General features: G+C 37.2%; 1 protein-coding gene across 2 annotated transcripts in view; it reads left to right on the top strand.

The window, feature by feature from the left end:
- Positions 1–4,450: 4,450 nt before the first annotated feature.
- ctnnd2a (catenin (cadherin-associated protein), delta 2a) overlaps positions 4,451–17,103 on the top strand; it is a 323,418-nt gene continuing 310,765 nt past the window's right edge. For both annotated transcript variants that reach the window (XM_059524711.1, XM_059524710.1), the window contains exon 1: positions 4,451–4,735. The gene's annotated coding sequence lies outside the window, so the exon portion shown is untranslated. The remainder of the gene's footprint in view (positions 4,736–17,103) is intronic.

Genomic DNA, 17,103 nt, shown 5'->3' with positions numbered 1-17,103 from the left:
CGGACTTGAGCGCGCCGAAAGGTCGGGGATCCAATTAGGTAGCATTTTCTGTAGAAAACCGACCGGATCGTCCCCTTCCATTCCAGTTGGTAGATTGACCAGGCGGACGTTTTTGCGACGTGACCGATCTTCGAGGTCATTGCATTTTCGTTGCATCTGTTCAAGCTGAGATAGGCAGAGGTTCGCGTTCTTTTTAGTGCTGCGTAAACTGCCTTGAATATTATCCACTTTGGTTGTAATTGACGCCACATTTTTACTCAAGGAATCCATTTCCTCTTTCATCGAACGAAGAGCAGCGTTGTTTTCGTCATTTCGTCATTTTAAGCCATTCAGCGTTGTTGAATGGCTTAAGGGCCGATTGTATTGCCTCTGTCAACATGCGGGAAACCATTTCGCGCATGGCCTCTTGTTGTGCTTCGATTGCATAGTTAACAATTGAGTCTACGTCGTCCTCGAGTGTTTTGATTCGTTTGCAACCCGCTGCCGATTTCTGTGGTGAACTCGATTTCTTAGTTGCCATACTTGAAATAAAACTTGTACAGCTCTGATAACATGTGATATTTTCCTCAGCATGAAGAAACAAGTTCAATTAGGAGGTTTTAGTCAGGAGCCTAGTGCTGTGCAGCCATCTTGCAGCGCGCGCCACCGGAAGTCCAGCGAAGTTCCCCTTTGAACTTCCTCCTGCACCTGAACGAACAAATACAAATCGCAGTTTAAACAAACAGAAAAGGATGTGAAAGAGCCCAATTCAGCACCACGGTGTTCTGGTGTTCAGGCTCACGCAGAGAAAGGTGTCTCAAAACACTTGAAAACAGAATTTGCTTCTTTTTGTATATATCTCAAAATACCCGTCTTGGAAAGTATGTTCGAAAAAACTGTCGGTTATGTCTTAAGTGAAAGTAAACAGTTGAAAAAAAATTGGATGTGTACCTATTATATTGGATGCATTCATTGTCTTTTAAAGTGACTGCGCCTAATTTAGCTATAGCTGCTGTAATGTTAATCCAAGAAAATTAAAGAAATAAAATCACTCACTGCTCTTGACTGTATTACTTTGTAGTTTTAACAGGAATGAGTGCACAATCAAACCAAAAATTATTCAGACACCATATATTAAAAAAATAAATAAAATAAAAAGTTTTAAGGTGCAGGACGTTATAATTCATTCAGGTAAGTGAGTATAGCAAAATAAAGCGAACTGTGACATACAGTGGAGTACTAATGAAATTGGTCTAAAAAAAAAAAAATGGGACCAAACATTATTCAGACACTTTGACCTCACCATGTTTTGCTTACGTGTTTTTTTTTCCTGAATTGCGAATGCAACCTTTTCACACCACAGACTGAACAAAATTAAGCATTGCTTGTTAATTGTTCAACAAAGTATTGATAGTTGTGTAAATATTGCCATACTAACAGTTTTGGTTGATTGTAATCCATAACATATCTTTCTATCAAAGTTATCTGACATTATCAAGTTGAATTAGTTGTGACAGTTTAACTCTTGAGTTCTAGTCATATTTTATTACCATGTTATAAACTAGAGCAAATGAACTGTGATGTAAGAAATGTAAGAAATGTTGAAGGTGTCTGAATACATTTTGGTTTGACTGTTAATTAAATTTTTACAGTGAAGACTATGCAGTGCTATTTTATATTTAATTATTTGTTTTCTGCACCTGGACACATACAAGCATGAAACAACTTAAACATGGTGCAAATAGCACAAATAAATAAATAGAATGAACATATAATTTAAACAATTTTAAACAGGGCCCACTGGTACAACCTGCACCTGGGCCCCGCAAACCCCAGCTAAGGCCCTGCACGCAGGTGATGGAGATTTACCGCTGATTACAGAACCAGCTTTACTGACAAGATGTGCATTAAATATCGCACGCGATTTATCGTGCAGCCCAAGTTAAAACCACACTTTCGCAGGTTAAAACGGCTTTAAAACTCAGTTCAAAAAAAGGTAACACATTCATGTAACTCATTTGCACATCATAACAAAACAATTATCAAGTAATTGGTGATTATTTCTCTTTTAACAGTTCAGAACTGAACTAAATGCATACCTAGCTCTGCTCAGACCTCCAGCGGACTGAATATATATTAATTACCAACAGAAAACCTAAGGATTATACCTAAGGATTATACCAATGCCATGATTTATAACCTGACTGTGGTCATGCTATAAAAAAAAAAACTATGACTGTGTGTTAAGTATGATGGCTATTATAGTAGGTTTATAAAAAATAAAATAAAAAATGTATCTGCAATATCATTTGATATGCTTCTGGACACCACTTCAAACAAATGAGTGTGTTAAAAGGGAGTCATTTTTTTCTTTTTCTTTCTTTCCTAAACCTAACCCTTTCTTTTTTCCTGTATGAATTACTAAAGTACTAATGCTATCACAGTCATTCTATATTCAATATATAAAGTAAATAATACCAACAGCATATTTAGCAAAACATTTTCAGCTGAATCTGAACTGAATGAATGGAACTGAATAAGACTGATCTGGTGGCAGCGGATCTTGATTAAACACTTTACGAAAAGGATTTGACTAATGGAGCAACAAGCTATTAACACTGCAAAATACATATGTTAAGTTATTTTTTGTCAACAACAAAAACATACAAAGTCAAGTCTGAATCAACCAAGCTACACATAGTAGTAGTGTTTTGACTCATTGAACAGATTTGTTGAGTGATTAAATGACTAAACATCTACACGATCTGCAGACAGAGCATGCTAGTTCAAAACATTAACATGGTTTATAACATTTACATTGAGGGATGTGTCAATACAGAAAATCTTTTTATCTGAAATTTACCAAAACTATATCCAGCTTTTTCTTGTTCTGTACTAATTCTAATATCAGACCTTTGTGTTTCAAAAGGTTCACCAAAACATTTAAATTCTCTCATCATTTACTCACTCTGTTTTTCAAACCTGTATGAATTTCTTTTTTTCTACCTAACACAGAGGAAGATATTTTGAAGAACATGGGTAACCAAACAGTTGATGGAAAAAAAAATGCTGGAAGTTATGGCTACCATCAGCCGTTTGGGTGAGTAAATGATGGCAGTTTTCATTTTTGGATGAACTTTTAGAATATTTAGAAATATTGTTTAACTGTTCTAGCCCTTTTTTGTTGTTGTTCCTGTGCTGATCACCAAAACCATCTCTCTGGAGAGCTGAGCAAAGTCATTTATTATTCATCATTTTATTAATCAGAGCCCTTCTGGGAAATTGTATTGCAACATCAAGAACGTCAAAGTCTATTTCTGTTTATTAAGCAATATGTCTACTTATCGTAACCTTGTCATTATCAGAGTCCACCCAAAGTGATTCATATCCAAAGTGGAACCACTGACCAGTGATCAGGCGTTGTTTATCTGAACTGCTGTATATTGCTGAATTAACATGACACTCTGTGGCAGCTTCATGCTTCCTCAACGACCAAAAGATGGCGCTTTTGTCTGACAGTGTGAAGCTTCACAAATAACCTACTTAATGTTGTATATAGCCTATAAAGAAGTGCTAACTTGCAAGACAAATAAATATAAAGATAGAAGTTCTATGTTTTCAATACCTAAAAGACAGGGCGATCACTTGGACTTGCTGTATTGAGCAATGTCAATACTCATCAGAATACTGAGTACACAGAGAGAAAACACCGGGGCTAGTTGTCACATTCTTTTTCAGTGTATGTTTATATTTGTTAGTTTATGTAAAAGGCTATGAGGTTAATGGGACACGTTAACATTCATAATGAGAATATTATATCAAATTATCACTACAGTGTTTTTTAACAGAACAAAGACTTCTAACCGCGTAACTGGTGTGAAGCACAAAAGACGCCGCTCAGCTCCAAAAGAATGATGTCACCTGAACTCGAAGGACCTCGATGCGCATGCGCGGGAGTTAAAGCGCGTTTACTGTATCCCTCTTGACAGAAAGCACGTGCAGATATACACGACCAAAATATGCAGGGTCGCCCGGAACGAGGCACAATTGTTTTCAGTTTAACCAGGATTGCAAATTTGTCTGAAAGATGTACAAAACAGATTGTGATTTCATTCTCTAGCATGAATTGGATCTAGATAATCATTTTCGGATTAGAAGTGTGTTTTTAGATTTAGTTAGCCATTGTAAAACGGACGTACAAAATTAACACACAAAATAAATATGATACATAAAGTAAAAAAAAAAAAATAACCAAAACAATACTCCGGGTTATCACAATAAGCACTGAAAAATGTAGATAATAATTTAAACAATGTACAACAAGCATAACGCACAGTTTAAATTAGCAATAAATCAATAGCTACGCTGCATTAAATGTGGTACAAAAGAAGGTAGTTAATTTATGCCGAATAAAGGACAGGCGGGTAAAACATGTTCATGTACTGCCAGAAGATGGTGCTCTGTGAATGAATTCAGCTCTAAAGCTGTGTGCGCGCGCGTGTGTGTGGATGAAGGCTGGGATGGTTGTGATAGAGAAAAGGAAGCATCACCGCGCGCTCTGCCTCCGTTGCCTCAGCGCGAGCCGCAGTGATTCGCTCCTTCAGCAGCCGATGCTTGTCCCTCACTGTGTCAACATCCAGAAAACAGTTCGTTTCCCTAAATAACCTCAGCAGGGCATGAACGTAGGATTCTTATCCAGCTGAATTACGGATTTAAAGCGGGGAGAGGAGAGCGTTTGTTCCCTGGACATCATTTGGTGAGTGTACAATGTCATTCCATCGCACTCAGTGTTTGTTTGGAGGGTAATGCACTATTTCAGGTTAGCTCAGTTCTGTTAAATATGTCTGTTATTTTGGTTAAGATGGATGAAAGTAGCACACAATTCAATTCCAATAAACCTGCCTAAATGTGCCGAATAAAGATAGAGAGAAAAGAGCTCTGTTATCTGTGCTCATTTTAACAATAGATTTTGGCATCGCAGCTCATTTAAAAAGACTGACCCAAATTTGAAGTAGAAGGTGTAGTGAATTTGGGAATAAATCAGAATGTAATTTTTGTCCCTCTCTTTAACACCTGAACAATGCTCTTCAATGATGGCATGGTGGGTAAATCTGCACATCATTTGCAAAGGTTTTACTTTTCACATTGAGAAGTGTGTTAAATTGATCTAAACGGCTATTTGAGATACTTTAATCCAGAGTTTCTGCTGAACAGATGATTTGAAATGCCACGATGTCTACCAGCACATCCCCATGAGCTCAGTTTGGTCCACTTCCAGTGTTGTCAGACTGAATACAGGATTCTGAGATATCTACAACTATCACTTTGTCAATTGTGTACTAAAATTAGCACTGTTAAGAAGCACTGGATTTGGCTGTAGACCTGGGTTAGACGTTTAAAGCTCCTCACTTAAAGTCTTGTCTTCATGTTCAACTGCCGTTTAAAACCTTCATGGAGTGTTGTTATCCTCTCACTGTGCCCATATGTCAAGACTATTGTTTACAAATGCATTAATTGGCATTTCAGGTGTGAGTATTTTACATTGCTGGAAAGGTGGCGAAGCCGTTCCATTAGGAGGGAATGCTGTATTGATCTGGAGAGCTGACTGGCAGATCTTTCCACAGGGTGCCTGATCGCATCTGTAAATAAGCCCATTGAATGAGCTGTAGTTGATGAGGGACAGAGCGGGATCAAAGGGGTGTAATGTTATCTACAGAATGCTTAATGCCGGCCCTGCAAATTTCACAGTTTCGCATGAAATGCACACCGCTTGCAGCATGATAATGGGAAGAAGGACGTCTAAAGCACTAAGATCCTGTTTATCAAACATCTTAGTTATCTCCTTGCTGTTTGTTTGAAAGCATGCACGGACAGAGAGATAACGGAGAGATTCAGTTTTGTTTGCTCTTACTGGGCCAGAAGATTTGGCAGGATCGTTATTAATTCTTCTCGTCTGCCATCTCTCGGTTGTCTTCTGTGCCATGGCAGCATGCTTGAAAAGCACCATGTGTCTGGTGATGAAACAGGGAGAATGTGTGAAGTGCTTTTCACAGATATGCACAGATATCTTAACAGACAGATTTCATTTCTGGCTTTCAGGCCTCTTTTGTTCGAGGAAAATCAACGTGTGGCCGGGTCATCAGGCACGAATGCTGTTGGATGAAGACGAGAAACTCTCAAAATAAGTATGATTTGAGTTATTCAGATGAATCAGGATTGTAATAGCTTGTTGGTGTGTAACTGTACATCAGTAGACACTGATCCGTCATGGGTTTTGCTGCGCAGATTACTAATTAGTTTAGCTATCAAGGTCTCCAAAGGCTAATTGAGCACCTAGAAAGCCTGGCGTTTAAAAAGCTGTCATCATATTTGCTGTTCCATGATATGAATTATTTATTTCATCGAGCCTAAGGTGAGGGTTGGGCTCTGTTGTTAACCATGGGATGTATCTTGGGTTACAATGAGTGGTGGTTCAGTTTTAATTAGGTGCCACATGGCTATATTTGCTCAGCCCCCCAACATGGACACATGACAGGTTCAGGTTAAAAAGGGTCAGCACTTGCATGGTATTTATATAGAGCTAACAAACATCATCTACCAATGGGCAATGGCAAGCATAAAAAAATGCTGTCACTTTTGTTGACTCATTAAGCTTGAATCAGTGAGGTCATTGGTGCCGGAAGGGACAGGTTCAACATAACACAATTCTGTGGGCTACCAAGGAGCTTAATAAGCTGATGATGATGTCAGGTCTCATTTTATGAGATTCTTACAATATCAGCTGTTCATTATTCATCTGTGTAAGGTAACAGGTTTGATTCCAAGGTAATGCATTAGCAGATACAGACAATGTGTAGGTTGAATTCACTAAAATTAAATGTTTTTTTCTTTGGACAAAATGATTACCGTACTATTTCTGGAAAGATTTGAGTCATTAAATCATTCACCCAACCAATTAGTTCAAAATGCTGTGTGTTCCTGGACGTGGTTGATGGTGCCATGTAGGCCCGTCGCGATAGTCGATAAATCAATTAATCGCCCGATTAAAAAAAATTAGCTCGATAATATTTTCGATAATATTTTTATTTAAAAAATTTAACATGTTATGTTGTGGGGTTAGTCTGGAGCGCAGCCTGTTGACATCCCGCTGCAGAAAACACCCTCTCCGATGGCACAGATGTCCAAGGAATAAAGAGATAACGTCTTGCTAGAGTGGCCAGATTTGGGAAGCGCCTTTCATTTGCTTGTAGATAGTGATACTGCATTGTTCTTGCACTACTGCTTTATTTTAATACCGCGCATATTTTGCAAGTAACTTCGTTGCCCATTTCAGTCGAAATTAGGGATGGGATGGTATGAAAATTTAATATCACGATTATAGTGACTAAAATTATCACGATTATCAATGTTATCACGGTTTTGTTGAAACGAGATGAAAGTGTTCAAAAATAGTTGATGCTCACACTGAAAACATTTCAGCAAGTTTTATATTTAATAATCAACAAACAACTAATAAAACAAGCAACTCTATGCACTTAATTTAAAGAAAGATTAAATTCTGTGGCATTTCCTTCCTTACAATGAAAAGTGTAGAAGCATAGAAAAGCATAGAAAAGTCACTGACTTTCGCCATTCCTTCTCGAAAAAAAAAACAAAAAAACATTGTGCGCTGCGCTTGCGTCAGACTGTTGCTGGCTGGACATGATTTAATAGCGAGTTATTAAAACCGCGATAATCAAACACGGTTTTAATGATAATTCATTTTTAAACGATATTACTAATCTTCAGCACATTTTATCACGGTTATCGATAAAACCGGTTATCGTCCCATCCCTAGTCGAAATGGGCTTACTTTTTGCTTTCTTCATTTGGCTTGCTCAGCTAAATATCTGTAGGCGTGTGGTTGCGTGTGTCTACGCGCCCAGTGAGTTAACGTCGTTGTCTCCTTCTTTCCAAAGTGCTCGGGCAGTTGCGCTCCTGAGGCGTCTGTCGTTGTTAAGCATCCATCAGCTGCGATCTCCGTTACAAGGACATTTCAGCAATGGATTTCCACCACCCAAAAACCCTTGCTGTAACATTGGTTCTTGTCACATGACCTGGTGCGCTTGCGTCATTCTGAAAAGCTGAGATGTTTTTAACTAGATGTGGTGCGGACACGCCTGGAAAAAACGAGTGCGTCCCTTCCATTATGAGCGCGCATACCACATTTGAAATAACGAACTTGAGCACCCAAAATACGTGATATGTGAATGGCCCCTTCATCGGTCAAAATGATACTTTTGGTTAACTGGTATATAAACATAATATAGCATTTTAATCCACACAAAGTCAACATGTTGGTTTTTCTTGCTCTGAATCTGTCATAAAATAAAATAAAAGTTTATTGATCTTTGAAAAGGTGTACTAGCGTTATTATGCCATTATCATTATATTAGTTGAAACTGGTCTTAGAACGACAATATTATCGTTTATCGCGATAATTTCGCGGACAATTTATCGATAAATTTGTTATCGTGACAGGCCTACTGCCATGGTTTTCTACAGAATTATTAACATTAGCAAAAATGGACCTAGCAATATTGTGTCTAAAATGTAAGTTATTACATTTTTAACTTGCTGTTTATTGACCTGCTGTACAAAAGCAATATCACACTCATTCACAGTCGCAATTGGTGCTTTTAGGGGTTGTTAGATGTGCCATTATCTTCCTGGCAGAATCCTTCATATAAGACACTCACACGTACCTGCTTATTTGAAATCTCATATTTCAGATCTCCCACAGTTTTGCTACCAATATCACTTAGACACAAAATAACCAGGGACGCCGTTACACTATCATTATCATAAGAAAAATGCAGATACCTGGTCATCTTGTTCCTAAAGGTGTAATTTTGTACAAGGTGGATATTTCTAAATGTGAAATTGTCAAGAGAGTTGTAAATAGGCTAGATAAAAAAGGATTATTATTATGTTTTTCAAATCAAGGTCATGTAAGTCGGACTACATGATCATTAGCATTCCCGATATCTTTTCTAAAACCAGATGCACATGAAAAGATGTGTTGGAGATGTGTATATTCCATAATCCTATTACAGTTTTGTATTTGGAATTTTTAACACTTTTAAAAAGTATCAGGATGCTTTGCTGATGTTAAAATATACCTTTTCTGCTTGTTTAGCTCCACATACTTGGCGTTTTCTCTCCACACCTGATAGATGGTTGCTTTAGATTTAGTTTTCATGCTGTGGAGGGAAATAATTCTCTGACCAACTGATCCTCATTTGCTGAGTCAGTGGAGTCTGTCTGTGTGTTTATGTGTGAGTGTGTCTCTCACCATATTGATTTTCCTTTTTTCTTTTTGGAAAGGCAGAATAAAGGGGTCTAAGAATCAAGCAGTAAACACTCGCTAGGGAGAAGAAGGGGTTAATCAAATGGCGCAGATTCTGTTCCTTCACAGCTAAATCCCCCCAAATGCCCTGTCATATTATGTTCCTGAATATGCCTGCGTCCTGTCAGCGCGTTGCACCTCAGCTGCTTTGCACACCTTGAGCGGAAAGCGTTCATCTCCAAGCCTGCTATTTTTAGACCCGTATTTTTAGCTGTGTAGAAAATGAAATCAAATGCATGGTTGGAGACCACCCAACAACGTCTTTGATTGACAGCTGGGTTCTGCTCTATGAAAAAGATGTCTAGAAAGGATAAGAGGTGAATATGACAAAGCAATAATGACACGTTCCATTCATTCTACACAGTAATTTTACACGCTTTCATTTTTTAAATATGGGTTTGAGGTAGTTTTACATGATATACTATGCTTTGACACAAGAATTGTAAAGTATGACATAATAGGGGAGAGTGGAGTAAGATGTGCTACTTTTAATATTGTCCTTTAGGGAACGAGACGTGAGATCAGAGTAACATATATTTCGAAACACTACAATAATTGGAACATTTAAATAATTTATGTGCATAAATGCATGCATATCTCATGATATCTCTAATTCCTGCATTTTTGAGTCATTACAAAAGCAGTGCCATAAGCAGCTGATGCACACATAGCGTTGGGCACCTGCAGGTTTAGCAGCAGAATCAATGACCTCAGACCCCTTTTGCCCAGTAGAGGGTGCAGTGACTGACTGATTACCACAACCTTCTTTGGGGTGCTGCTTGCAGAGGCACACTTCACTGCATGTAATTATCAAGGATGAAACCATTTTCTAAGTGTTTGCCTTTTCCTCCCCTTCTGATTCCCTTGTGTCGTCCCCATCCAAATACTAAAACGCTACTTGATAGAAGGGCCACCAGTTATGTGGCCAACAGTCAGTGAAAACAAATGAGACTTGATTTGTAGTTAACAGTTACAAAATTGTTACAAATTCTTTTATGGAATGGAACATTGTGGTTACACTGGACCGAAAAGCTAAAATTCCCAATTAAAATTAGCCTTTTGTTTGGAATAACTATGCAGATACATTTTTTTTATTATTATTTCAGTATTTATATGAGCAGCTGCACTTTTTTCAGTTAGTGTCACTTCAGTAACATCTGTGGTCCAAGAACTTTCAAAATATTGTATGGTATTGACCTAAACTATATTAAAAGCAAAATATGTTGTTTATTGCAAAAATAATGACTGCTCCAAACACTAAGCCCATGGTTCAGCCATTATTATGCCCAGCCCAGTTGGCTGCTCATTCAAACAGCTCAGAAATTACACATTTCACTTTTAATCTTCTAAACATAACAGATGTTGCTATTTTAAAACCCGTTACTAACATCTGTACCCTACAACAAATTTCAACAAAGACAGTTCACCCGGAAATTAAAATTCTTTAATCATTTGTTTAATCATTCTTATATTATTCCAAACCTGTATTGACACAGAAGTTTGGTTATTTAATTAATTGATACATTTTTTGTCAATTATTGGTGTTGGGGTGGTGTTGGCGCAGTGGATAAGACACATGCCCTTGGTATGAGAGACCCAGGTTTGAATCCGCTGTGAGACACAAATGTGTCCCTGAGCAAGACACTTAACCCCTAGTTGCTCCAGAGGCGTGCGACCTCTGACATATAAAGCAATTGTAAGTCGCTTTGGATAAAAGCGTCAGCTAAATGTAAAATGTACAACTCTCAGAGTTTTATATATGGCAATGTTAATGTGTTTGTTCTTGTCGGTTTAGATCTGTTACGCTGTTGCTGCTGTGGCAAATCAAGTACAGAGACTTGCTACTGCCAATAAAGAAACCATTCATCTGTGCCATGTGAATGATGATGTAATTATATCAGATTGCGTTAGAACCTATCAGCCTTTGCCATCTAGAGTTTTATGATATAACTTTGTAATTAGCAGATTCTAATTGCAAGATCATAAGCAATTAATGACAGATCCAACATATTCACAGTTTTCAATAGCATATTTATTAGAAAGCTAGATTAGGAAACAAGAAAGAACAGATGAGAAATACAGAAAAGAGACTTATAGAGATATTTTTCCCTTTTACATTGGTTTAGCAGTGTGGAAAAGCTTTGCCTTCAGCTGGTTCATGAAGTTTGGATGCCTCCAGCAGTTCGGGTGCAGGTTGACAGCTCATTCCACCAGACAGGAGCAGAGAGGGTGAAGGTTTTGGAAAGTGATTTGGTGAACAAACAAAGCACCACTCATTCAGGAGGGAGCATACCCTTGCAGGAGTGAATTGAGATAAGGAGGTGCAGTTCAAGTGAATTGTGACTAAACTGTCAGTCTCCAAAATAACAAAAGGGTACCATTAAGTATTACAAAGTGGTCCATATGGCCCTTTGCTTTAACCATTGCCTTCAGAAACCATATGCAGGGCTAGCAAAATCTAGCCTGACGTCCCGGGGGCTATTGTGTTTTCCAGTCGGTCTCCCAAATGTATCACTGCCCCCGACGGGCTATCTTGAATAGGGCTATAAAATTCCTAACTTGACTTGCATTGTTCACTCACTTGTATGGGTGAAACGGATCATAGTTGGTTGTTTGCATTTGTTTCTAGTCGATTTAAACATTCAATGGTTTAAAACATTCGTTGCATTTGGAGCTAGAGCACTTATTCAAATCGTGCACAGAGAGCTGCGTTTTAGACAATGCATGTACACAGAATCGATTCCTCTATCACATATCCTTGCTTCTGACTGAACACATACACACAACATTATCTCAGAATAATTGTCTCTGCAAGTATTCTGGTAAACACAGTCAGTTATGTCTTAAGTAAACATATACAGTGGAGAAAGAAATCTCCTGTGCATCTTTATATTGGATCCATGAATTTGGTCATTATAAAAGGCAAGCAGCCTATAAATACCTGCTGTTCCATTAGTGCCACCTGCTGTCAGAGAGTGACATTTTTCATCTCATTCATAAAGCTAAAATCAGACCATTCTATTTTTGCTTCAAATTTTGAAATTATACAATCCAAATAACATGCATTTAGCATCTAATATAATTTTTTATTTGATCTGGGATTTGTTTTAAATTTTATATCTAACATTTCAGTTTCACAAAGAAATATGCAGCATTTTGTCTGAGAAACAATAAAAGGACACCTTTTCATTTAAAATTTGTCTCAAATCTAATTTTGTAAAAAAAAACAAAAAAAAAAAAAATATATATATATATATATATATATATATATATACAGTACAGACCAAAAGTTTGGAAACATTACTATTTTTAATGTTTTTGAAAGAAGTTTCTTCTGCTCATCAAGCCTGCATTTACTTGATCAAAAATACAGATAAAACAGTAATATTGTGAAATATTATTACAACTTAAAATAATAGTTTTCTATTTGAATATACTTAAAAAAAATAATTTATTCCTGTGATGCAAAGCTGAATTTTCAGCATCATTACTCCAGCCTTCAGTGTCACATGTAACATCCAGTCTATCACATGATCATTTAGAAATCATTCTAATATTCTGATTTATTATGAGTGTTGGAAACAGTTCTGCTGTCTAATATATTTGATGAATAAAAGGTTAAAAAGAACTGCATTTATTAAAAAAAAAAAAAAAATCTAAAAATATATATTCTAATAATATATTTTCTTTACTATCACTTTTTATCAATTTAACACATCCTTGCTGAATAAAAGTATTGATTTTATTTAAAAAGAAAGAAAAAAAAATTACTGACCCCAAATTACTTACATTACATTTAATCATTTAGCAGACGCTTTTATCCAAAGCGACTTACAAATGAGAACAATAGAAGCAGTCAGGTCAAAAAGAGAACAACAACAGTATACAAGTGCCATGACAAGTCTCAGTTAGTCTAGTATAGAACGCATAGGTAGTTTTTTTTTTTTTTTTTTTTTTAAATTAAAAGACAAGAAAAGGTGCTAGTGTTAGTTGGTTAAGTGCAGGCGAAAAAGATGAAAAAGATGTATATTGTTATTACAAAATATTTATATTTTAAAAACAGCTTCTTTTTTTTTTTTTTACTTTTTATTCATCAAAGTATCCTAAAAAAGTATCACATGTTCTGAAAAAATATTAAGCAGCAGAACTGTTTCCAACTTTGATAATGAATCATCATATTAGAATAATTTCTAAAGGATCATGTGATAATGATCCTAAAAATTCAGCTTTGCATCACAGAAATAAATGATAATTTAAAGTATAATAAATTTAAAAACAATTATTTTAAATTGTAATAATATATCACAATATTACATTTTTTTCTCTATTTTTGATCAAATAAATGCAGGCTTGATGAGCAGAAGAAACTTCTTTCAAAAACATTAAAAATAGTAATGTTTCCAAACTTTTGGTCTGTACTGTATATATATATATATATATATATATATATATATATATATAATAAAGAAATTTGTAAATGTGTAATCGGTATTGTGAATTTTATCACATTGTAAGTTCAGTGAATCGTTACATCCCTATATGCTACTAGTTTTTGTTGATCATGCTGATTTGTCCACAGTAAAGGTCAGCCGATGTCTTTTTTTTTTTATTCGGCTAGTTACATTTATTTTAGGTTACAAAACCTGAAAAATGTCTGTGCCCAAAGGGCTACCAGGGATTTAAATTTTGCGAACCCTGATATTATTGGTCTATGTGATGAAATTTGAATCATTATTCATTGAAAATCTGCTGTAGCTCTCTAATCCAATATTGTCATTATGTCAAGTTCGAAATTAATAATGTTTGGTCTCAAAACAAGCAATGGCGTTTGTCATCAATTTTTTTACCATTTTTGTGGTACGTGTGACTTTTGTGCACCATCTCAGAGTTTCGACAAGGGAGAAGGTCATCCGTGAATAATGACTTGGGTGACTTTGAGCTTTAGAGCCCCACCAGAGCTTGAGGGGCGTGAGATACACCAGAGGGAGGGGCTAGTCTCTTATGAGTGACTGCCCAAAGTATAGAGCTGGTCACTGGGGCATCACTTGAAGCCCCTCAACAGAGAAGTCAGCTGGAAACCGTAGCAAGCATTAGCAGCGTGGTTACTATGACATCCATCCAACCAGTGAGGCAGGCTTCCTGGCTTGACTCCATTGGGAGTTGTGATGGCTGTATTTAGAGGCAAGTGGGACAAACCATTGTGATGAAAAGAGTTTTTGGCAGAGAGAATGAAGGTCTAGTATTATATAAACACTGGTGGAGTAATAAAAATCATTTTCAGCTAGATTATGCATCTGTGTGCTGGCAAACTTGACAATTAATTGCTGTGTAAATATCATCAATTGGATGCTGTGGGATCTATTGGTTGTTTACCAACCTGGCTCGTATTTATGATTACCTCAATCTCACACTCAGCCCAAAGCTTCACCACAATCAATCCCTAGAAAATCAATTCGGAGAAAAGTCTGGAAGCCACCAGACCATACTGTACTGTCTCAGATAGATGCAGGGAGAACTATTCTGTTGAATTGGGGCCATGAGCGGTCCATGACAGTGCAGTAGAGTTTAAATATATCATAGTGACTGGACCTGCTCTCCAGCCTTGTAATGGATCATGGGTGAGGAAGTTGTGGCGGTAAGGATTGGACAAGCAGGGCATTCAAGGTTGAATGGTTACCCTGGACCCTCATATCCGCTGAGAGGACACATTGATCAGTGTTCCATGGAGAGCGTAATAACAGGAAACGCTGTGGAAATGAATCTTGTTGTATGTTGTTTTTTGTGCCTGTGAGGTTGTGCATGTTCGTGTATATTTATCATTATCCATTAATTGAGGCTTTTGTTAACTTCCATTCAATAATTCTTTCAATTTCAGTAGAGAAAACTGCTTTGACCTTTGACCTTTAATTGTATGTTTTCAAAAAAAAAAAGGAACACCAACAATGCCCTTTCAAGTTCTCTAATAGCTGCATAATCTAACCTTTGCACAGAAGAGAATGCATGAAAGATTGTTATTGTTGTCAAAATGTGTTGCTGCTGGTTACAACTGAAGTTATCGGTGTCGTGGCACTGATGTGGTAAAGAGAGCATGAGAGAGAGTGAATGTGGGCTTGTTCCATCTCGCTTTTGTTTAAACAAGTGTGTTCAGAAGGTGATAAGGAGGAGAAAGGCAAGTCAGGCTCCTCTGGTTGGGCACTTCTTTTCATTGCCAGGATCAGGTTGACCTTGGAGATAATATTGAGCCTTATCCCAGTTTTTCACGGGTGAGGAAAAACAGATTATATTCTCTAAAGTCGCTGCTGACTATATAGAACATTGATGGCCTCCCACATCAGTGACGTCCTTAAACCATCCTCAACCTCAGCGCATGATGGTTTTCCTTGGAAATCCATGACTTCTTGCAGGTGACTTTTCCAGCTTTCACTTACATGTGTTGCTGCCTTCGAGCAATTTGGCACCTTCCTTAAAATCTAATTTGAATTAAATTGGTCGCACTCTACAAGAAGTTGAATTGGAAACTAAACTAAAAGCTCCAGTCACATGATCCTTCATGTTATATGCATAATATAATATCATCATACAATTTCAGTAGAGTAAACTGCTGTAATTTTTTTTTTTTTTGACATTAGCCTATAGTTTGACGGCATTGTAACCTCTGAAGCCTTATGCGTATAAAGCAGAAACCTTTGGTCTCCATTCTATTTTGGCATTTCCTCTACTACTTTCATAACTCACTAGAATTTTCTTACGCCATCATGCACCAACGAAATGAAATAATCAGTGTGGTAATCAGGGGAATTAATTTAAGATTTGCTGTCTCTCACAGCTGCTAATTACCGCTGCTTATGATTGCATTGCTGATGAGAGTCACCAGTTATTATCAAGAATGGCTTATTGCAGAGTGCCACAGGAGCCTCTTTTATATTCCCAGCATGAGTTTGTGACAGTTGTCTGTAACAAACAGATTAGACACAATCTTGGAGTGATGAATGGCACAACTATTGCTAAAATGACACTTATGTTTTACGCTATGCTATTAAAATAATTTCCTACCCCAACTTCTCTGGCAAAGCTGGGATCATATTGGGAATGAGATGACATTCTAGCTTTGTTATTTCAGTCCATGCGCATTGAAAATGAGATGGAACAGTGATTAGACAAGTTACTGCAGCCACAGGCAGATTGCAGCAGGGTGTCCTCATGCCCACCTGCTACAGAGATCGCCCTTCCTTTGGTGCCACTCAAGACGTGACGCTTCCTGGCTAGTCTCAATCACACAGTCTCATAACCATGGCCCAGTTTGGCCAGCCTACCGCTGTGTGAATGGCAAAAACAGGTCAGCAGGGCTGCTCAAATTAGAACCTCATATGGACTCAGGTAAGTTTTTTGGGCTTTTGATTTGTGCTGGGTTGACCTTCGTCAGACTACACACCATATTTCATTTGACATGAACAAAACATGGCTGTGAGGGACAGAAATACAGTCTGTTCAGTATGTCATACTATTGTGTCGACATTTTAAATACCTTGAATATGAATTTAAACACATTAATAGTGGACATTAACCTACATCACCCAAGACCCAACTAACTGATTACCCACCAAATAGTCAATTACAAAAACATGTAGATTTGCAAATGCTTTGTTCATGTGCTGTTTTCAGCCTTAAACTTGATGTTGTCAGTAAATTAGACTAATTGGAATTTTCGTGATTTGGCTCAAAACAACCAAGCAATA

This window comes from Carassius carassius, chromosome 35, assembly GCF_963082965.1.
Source record: "Carassius carassius chromosome 35, fCarCar2.1, whole genome shotgun sequence".
In the NCBI taxonomy this organism is placed as follows: Eukaryota; Metazoa; Chordata; class Actinopteri; order Cypriniformes; family Cyprinidae; genus Carassius; species Carassius carassius.
This window is presented reverse-complemented; position numbering and strand designations above follow the sequence as displayed.